The sequence below is a fragment of the Bubalus bubalis genome, chromosome 13, assembly GCF_019923935.1.
Source record: "Bubalus bubalis isolate 160015118507 breed Murrah chromosome 13, NDDB_SH_1, whole genome shotgun sequence".
NCBI lineage: Eukaryota > Metazoa > Chordata > Mammalia > Artiodactyla > Bovidae > Bubalus > Bubalus bubalis.
In genome coordinates, this window is record NC_059169.1 from 33,611,690 (window position 1) to 33,620,435 (window position 8,746).

General features: G+C 36.7%; 1 pseudogene; it reads left to right on the top strand.

The window, feature by feature from the left end:
* The first annotated feature begins 907 nt into the window (after positions 1–907).
* On the top strand, positions 908–2,367 carry LOC102400913 (annotated as a pseudogene).
* Positions 2,368–8,746: the final 6,379 nt, after the last annotated feature.

An 8,746-nucleotide genomic window follows, 5' to 3' on the forward strand; every position in this document is an offset into this window, starting at 1 on the left:
TACAGTTTCCCTATAGAACCTATATAAGTTTACTAGAGTTGCCATAATACATTATCACAAAGTTAGTGGTTGAAATCAACAGAAATTTATTTTCCCACAGTTATCAATGTGAGTTTAAAATCATGATGTCAGCAAGGCGGCACTATGCCTGGAAGCTCCAGTGGAGATTACTTCCTTTCCTTTTCCAGTTTCAGGGGCTGTCAACCTTTCTTGATTTGCTGGGCTCATTCACATCATTTCAACCTTTGCCTTACCTTAACATCACCTTTTCCTCTGGATGTTTCATCTACTCCTCTGTCCCTTATAAGAGAGTTTGTCATTGCATTTAATGACTATTGGGTCTAGGATGGTCTCATTTCAAGATATTTAATTAAATTTGCAAATACCCATTTTCCAAATAAAGGTTTGCAGCTTCACAGTAGCAAGGGGATTTGGACATGGTGGCATCATGTTGCTGGGCACTATTTAAGCCAACAGAGTGCTATATGAGATAATTGAAAATATCATTGAATGACAAATTTTAGTCTCATTCACTTGTGTATTATTGATCCCATCAGTCTCTTAGGAACCATGACAAAGCTCTATCCTCCATGTACATATTAACCTTAAGAGAAGGCACTGGTGAAACAAAACTGAACAAGTAAAAATCTCCATCTCTAAAAACTCATACTATATATATATATATATAATATTTTTAAAATGCAGAGTATTTATCTAGTAGAAATGAATAAATGTGCATCAATGGATATGGGAAGTAACGTCAATTTTACGGAGGGAGGTTATAGGAAGAAGTGTGGGAGAAAATGATACTGAGTTGAGATTGAAGAGTGAGTGGAAAGCTACCTGGGATACAAACAGAAAAGCCATTACTCAGCTAAAGTTCACAAGCGGAGTTGGAAGAGGCGAGTCCGGTCTCAAAATGGAGGTAAAACCGCCGCCCGGTCGCCCCCAGCCCTACTCCGGCCGCAGCCGCCGCCGCCGGGGGGGAGGAGGGTCATGATCCTAAGGAACCAGAGCAGCTGAGAAAGCTGTTTATTGGTAGTCTGAGCTTTGAAACTACAGATGATAGCTTAAGAGAACATTTTGAGAAATGGGGCACACTTACAGATTGTGTGGTGATGAGAGACCCCCAAACAAAACATTCCAGGGGCTTTGGTTTTGTGACTTACTCTTGTGTTGAAGAAGTGGATGCAGAGATGTGTGCTCGACCACACAAGGTTGATGGGCGTGTAGTGGAACCAGAGAGCTGTTTGTAGTGAGGATTCTGTAAAGCCTGGTGCCCATCTAACAGTGAAGAAAATTTTTGTTGGTGGTATTAAAGAAGATACAGAAGAATATAATTTGAGAGACTATTTTGAAAAGTATGGCAAGATTGAAACCATAGAAGTTATGGAAGACAGGCAGAGTGGGAAAAAAAGAGGATTTGCTTTTGTAACTTTTGATGATCATGATACAGTTGGTAAAATTGTTCAGAAATACCACACTATTAATGGGCATAATTGTGAAGTGAAAAAGGCCCTTTCTAAACAAGAGATGCAGTCTGCTGGATCACAAAGAGGTCGTGGAGGTGGGTCTGGCAACTTTATGGGTCGTGGAGGAAACTTTGGAGGTGGTGGAGGTAACTTTGGCCATGGTGGAAACTTTGGTGGAAGAGGAGGCTATGGTGGTGGAGGTGGTGGCAGCAGAGGGAGCTATGGAGGAGGCGATGGTGGATATAATGGATTTGGAGGGGATGGTGGCAACTAGGCGGTGGTCCTGGTTATAGTAGTAGAGGAGGTTACGGTGGTGGTGGACCAGGAGGCTATGGAAACCAAGGTGGTGGATATGGTGGTGGTGGTGGAGGATATGATGGTTACAATGAAGGAGGAAATTTTGGAGGTAACTATGGTGGTGGTGGAAACTATAATGATTTTGGAAATTATAGTGGACAACAGCGGTCAAATTATGGACACATGAAAGGGGGTAGTTTTGGTGGAAGAAGCTCGGGCAGTCCCTATGGTGGTGGTTCTGGTAGCAGAAGGTTCTAAAAACTCAGAAGAAAAGGGCTACAGTTCTTAGCAGGAGAGAGAGCGAGGAGTTGTCAGGAAAGCTGCAGGTTACTTTGAGACAGTCGTCCCAAATGCGTTAGAGGAATTGTACAAATCTGCCACAGAAGGAACGATGATTCATAGTCAGAAAAGTTACTGCAGCTTAAACAGGAAACCCTTCTTGTTCAGGACTGTCATAACCACAGTTTGCAAAAAGTGCAGCTATTGATTAATGCAATGTAGTGTCAATTAGATGTACATTCCTGAGGTCTTTTATCTGTTGTAGCTTTGTCTTTTTCTTTTTCTTTTCATTACATCAGGTATATTGCCCTGTAAATTATGGTAGTGGTACCAGGAATAAAAAATTAAGGAATAAAAATAAATAAATAAAGTTCACAAGCGAACATTAATAAACGTTTTTGTCTATTTTCATCATATTCGAATCTAGTATATTTGCACATAGCAGTAATTATGCTAAATTTAATGCATGGTAGATTGATTGTTTGCTTCCAATATATCTGATTTATTTTTAATTAAGTAGAAGCCACTAAATCAATGAGTGCAGAAATATATCAGAACAATTCGCAAAAAAGTAATTGGAAAAATTGACCCAATTATATTTAAATGTCAGTATTAATTTAAAACTTTATGATAGTATTAGAAAGATATGTATCTTGGACCACATGATATTGGTGCTATCACTTAAGAGATATTATTCACATTGGAAATAATTCTCCTGAGCTAGCCAAGATATTCAATTAGTGCAGGCAGGCCACACTCTCAAAATGTTACATAGCATTGCTTCTCTGGAAAGATTTTCTAAATCTCTAGTATATTATCCTTTGCTTAATGACACTGTGTCTTCCTAACAGTCAGAATTAAAATCCAAGCATAAAAAAATGATTCTACAACAGTTACCTTATAGAACATCATTCTTTAGTAATGTGTATATAGATCACATCATTGGTGATATTTTTGGTATTAGACTGATGCTATTGCTGGAAGGGGCACACTTAAGGAATCTGTGCAGCCTCTAGAATCTCTCCTAGAAAGAAAGAAAGACAAAGGGAATTCAGTTCTGCAGACACCTCAGTTTTAGCTCTGTTACACCAATTTTAGGCCTTTCCATGTTGCACTTGTGGTCAAGAATCCACCTGCCAATGCAGGAGATGTATGAACCATGAGTTCGATCCCTGGGTTGGGAAAATCCCCTGGAGGAGGGCATGGCAACCCACTCCATTATTCTGGTAAAATTCCATGGACAGAGGAGCCTGATGAGCTTCAGTCCATGGGGTCACAAAGAGTTGGCATGACTTAGCTACTGGGCATATCTGAAACTGTTTGGGGGCTGCCTGAGCACTTAAGAATCTATGCCTCCATGATAAACAAGTACACTACACATTTGAGTAGAGCTCTACAGTGAATTGTTTTTGCTAAAGCTAGTCACTAGCATCAATTTAAAAATGTTTGTTCCTATTCTTTCCATCTTATCATGGCATGACAATGAGAAATAATTCAGTTATGCTATTTTCAAAATAAAAATGATGAAAACTAAAGATTGTATTATACTATTGAGAGCAATATTCATATTTATGACTAGCAATTCCTATTCCTGTCAGCAAAAATATAACAATGACTATTTTGAGAAAATGACCTTTGTGCTTTGCACGTTATGAATGAATTCAAAGTGTATCTGTCTGCTGCAAATAGTCACAATGTTATAATAATTAAATGTTAATTTAATAGCAGCATTCTTAATTGGAATAAGTAGAACATGGCATGCCATGAATAGCATTTGGACTATAGCAATAGTGAATGTTAAAATATTATCCCTTATCTCCATTGAAACAATCATTTAGTTTTACACTCTAGTCACTAGGGGCTTGATGCTGTAAGAGCTTTGCCCACTATAAATTGCATAAATCACACAAAATGTCCCAGAACGTCATGCTGTGTGGCTGATGAGAATTGTATTGTTCTACACTTTTCAAAAATAAATTTAACCCCAGCTACTTAACCAAAGAATATAGCCAACAAACCCTTATTATCAACTCTTATCACATGTATGATAGCTGATGCTATTATTTGTAAATTACCACTTGCTATAGCATTTTAAAATTTTTATTTGACCTTGCTAAGACAAAGATATTTTCTGTTGAAAGTAACAGGCTGCTCACAGCTGCACCTTTTATCTTGCATTAAAAAAGTACTTGACAACACATGGTTGTACTTTGAGCAAACCCATGTTTTTAAATAGCCTGTGTCCTGTATGTTGATCTGGGGCGATGATAAAGTGGAGACTGAACACCCATTTGTTAGGACAGTTTTCCATTCAGGAGTTTCTTGTAAAGAATAATTGGTTCTTTTTGTGTTCTCTGTCTCCAGGTTTTTATTATCAAGGATTCATTTTTCACCCTAATATTCTGAATTATTCCTCTTCGTTATAAAGAAGTGGAACTGTTGCTGCTACATAAATTTTCTTTGCTGGGTCCAACATCTAATTAATTCCAGAAGAAAACCTCTTTCAATTAAGTAATGGTCTGTATGTGGCCAGCATATTTTTAGGCCTCTTTGCGGGAAGAGGGAAATGGTAGGGATAAGTTCCAAAGAATTACCACTGAATTCACAGGCATCCTAGGAAGCACAAGAGGTGAAAGACAGACACTGTCCCTTCTGTGGCTCCTACCTCAGATCAGTATTTATAGAAAGTCTTCAATATAGGAGAAAGCATCTCCTTGTAATTTATTAAGAAATGTGGAATCAAGGTATTATTTAGTGAGTTGCACAGTAAAAAAATGTTTCCTGAAGATAATTCCATGAGACATTAATAATAATAATAGTAATAATAAGAGATGTGAGGACTCAAATGATGCCTTCTTCAACAGGAATTCCAAAATCAAGAAATGATAAATGGAACATGAAAAATAGAAAGGTATAAATGGCATGTTTAATGTCACAACTCTCTAATTCTGTAACTCTGTTCAGTATTATCCTCTGCATACACTGAGATTTTTTTTCCACATTTACTCAATTTCTATAACTCATCTCAAAGTAAAGACAGTATATTTATGTAACAGTTGTCAAAGCCCTTTCACATGTTTCATTTTGTGACTGCCCTAGAGTATGATAGAAAAAATAATGGATAAGCAAACTTTTAATAGATAAAAATAAATGCTCAAAAGTCAATATATAATTTATAAAAAATTTATAAATATAGTAGATAATTTGTGGGATTTTTTTGAAAATACTTTTTTGAGCAGTTTTAGATTCATACAAAGATCAAGTGAAAAGTACAGAGGGAGGGAACTGTATTCAATATCTCTTAATAAACTACAATGGAAAAGCATCCAACAAAGAATATATATAACTGAACCACTTTCCTGTACACCTGAAATTAACACAACATTGTAATCAGTGAAACTTCAATAAAAAATGAATGCAAACACAAAAATGACTTAATTTTCCAAAATTGTATAGAGGATTCGAATATCTCTCCTTTTCCCTACCCCACAGCTCCACTGCTATGGACCCCTATGAACTTAAATTGACACATCATTATAACCAAGTCCGTAGTATATACCAGGGTTCACTCTTGATGACATCCAATCTGTGGATTGGACACATGCTGTTAGTTTTCTAACTCAGGATCTAATTTCTTACTCAAAGAATAAATAATTCAATTGTGCTTGGTTAACCAACTTTCTCACTTGCAACCTATTACACATAAAAGCTTATACCAACCTCAGCTCCTGGAGTGGTCCTGAGTTCTCATTATGTGCAAGGTAAAAGATGGAATCAAAGGCCCTTCATAAAGTAAACCTACACCTCCTGTCTCATATCTGGTTGGCTCACAATATACTGTGCTACATCTATATTGGATTAGCTACAATGTCTATAATGCTTAATTCAGTTCATATATAACTCTCATCTAGAATTCTTCCTTTCATCTCATCTTTCACTTGTCAAGGCTCTATTGATCTTGTAAGATCCAGGGTAGGCATTAACTTCACCTGAGATATTTCCTGAATTCTTGAATCTGTAACATTCTTTATAACTGTATCAAGGCACTAAATACTGTATGCTATAATTGTTGTCTATGAGCCTATCTTCCTTACTAGACTATAGAATTTATAATCTACTTAGAGGAAACTACTATGCTTTATTTCTGTATGTTCAGTATCTGAAATAGGCAATTAGATTCTGAAAAATTATTTTCAGATAAGTGAATGAGAAATAATAACCTTCTTTCTGAGCTACTAAAATTATTTTACATTAGTAACAACAATAGCTATCTAAATGTAACCAATATGAAATGAAGAAATCTCTTAGGCTGTCTCTGAAAAAGGCTTTATTGACAAAGAAAAGATAGATCCACTAAGAATAAAAGCCTTAAAAAGTAAAATCCTTTGATTTGCATTTCTCTAATTGTTAGTGATATTGAGCATCTTCTCATTTTTTTTCCATCTGTATGTCTTCTTTGAAGAAATGTTTCTTTAGGTCTTCTGTCCATTTTTTGATTGTTTTTATTGTTTTTATTGAGATGCATGATCTGTTTGTGTATTTTGGAGATTAGTCCTTTGTCAATTGCTTCATTTGCAGAGATTATCTCCCATTCCGAAGGTTGTTGCTTCATTTATTTTTTTTTATGATTTCGTTTTTGTTTTTATTTTCATTACTCTAGGTGATAGATCAAAAAAATCTTGCTGTGATATATGTCACAGAGTGTTCTACCTATATTTTCCTCTAAGCATGTTGTAGTATCCAGACTTACATTTAGGCTTTTAATTCATTTTGAGTTTATTTTTGTGGGCTTCCCTTTTGGTTCAGCTGGTAAAGCATGCACCTGCAATGGGGGAGACCTGGGTTCGATCCCTGGGTTGAGAAGATCCCCTGGAGAAGGGAACAGCTGCCCACTCCAGTATTCTGGCCTGGAGAATTCCATGGACTATATAGTCCATGGGGTTGCAGAGAGTAGGACACAACTGAAAAATTTTCGCTTTCACTTCATGGTATTATGGGGTGTTTTAATTCCATTCAGGCTTCCCTCATGGCTCAGCTGATAAAGAATCTGCCTCAGCGCAAGAGACCTGGGTATGAGCCCTGGGTTGGGAAGTTCCCATGGAGAAGGGAAAGGCTACCCACTCCAGTATTCAGGCCTGGAGAATTTCATGGACTATATATGGGTCTCAAAGAGTCAGACACTACTGAATGACTTTCACTTTCACTTCAATTCCATCCTTTTACATGTAGCAGTCCAGTTTTCCCAGTACCAATTATTGAAGAGATTGTCTTTTATCCATCAGAGATTCTTGCCTCCCCCCCAGCACCAATTATTGAAGAGATTGTCTTTTATCCATCATAGATTCTTGCCTCCTTTGTCATAGATTAGGTGACTCTAGGTGTGGGTTTTATCTCACGACTTTCCATCCTGTTCCATTGATGTATGTTTCAATTTTTGTGCCAGTATCATACTGTTTTGATTACTCTAGCTTTGTAGTATAGTCTGAAGTCAGGGAGCCTGATTCCTCCATTTCTGTTCAATCACCTATCACCTCACACTGGTCAGAAGGACCGTCATCAAAACATCTACAAACAATAAATGCTAGAGAGGGTGTGAATAAAGGGAACCCTCATGCACTCTTCATGGGAATGTAAGTTGATACAGCCACTATGGAGAACAGTATGGAGTTTCCTTAAAAAACTAAGGATAGAACTATCATATGACTCAGCAGTCCCACTGTTGGGCATATACCCTGAGAAGACCATAATGCTAAAAGACACATATACCCCAGTGTTCATTGCAGCACTGTTTAGAATAGTCAAGACATGGAAGCAATCTAAATATCCAACAACAGATGAATGGATAAAGAAGATGTGATACATACACACACACATGCTCACACACAATGGAACATTGCTCAACCATAAAAAGGAAAAAAAATGGTCATTTGTAGAAATGTAGGTGGACCTAGAGTCGGTCATACGGAGTGAAGTAAGTTGAAAAGAGAAAGACCAATATCATGTAATATCACTTCTATGTGGAATCTAGAAAAATGGTACTGATGAACTTATTTGCAAAGCAGAAATAGCATCACAAATGTAGAAAACAAGCTTATGGTTACCAAAGGTGGAAGTGGGAGGTGGGATGAGTTGGGAGATTGGGATTGACACATACATACTACTACATATAAAATAGATAATTAGTGAGAACCTACTGTATAGCATAGGAAACTCTACTCAGTGCTCTGTGGTAACCTAAATGAAAAGGAAATCTAAGAAAGAGTGGAAATCTCTCTCTCTCTCTCTCTCTCTCTCTCTCATTCTCTATGTGTGTATATGGGTGTTTATATAAACACACACATACATATATACATATAAAAATATACACACACATATATAACTATTCATTTTATTGTATATCAGAAACTAATACAACAATGCAAAACTATAATTCAATAAAAACTGATTTTAAAAAAGTAAAGAAAAAGCAAAACCATTTTTTAAATTTTTAAAAAGTAAAATCATGACATGTCAAAGATTTTAACAATTTGCCTGCTGTTAAGCTCTCTCACCAACTTTATTAGTGTTTCTAAATATGTTCCAATTTTTGTCTGTCATCTTTAAAGAATGATGATAGGCAGAGGAATATCCCATTTTAAACTGGTAGATGCCATGGGCAAAGCTGGATTTTGTCAGGATTTGGAGTACCTGGGGAATTT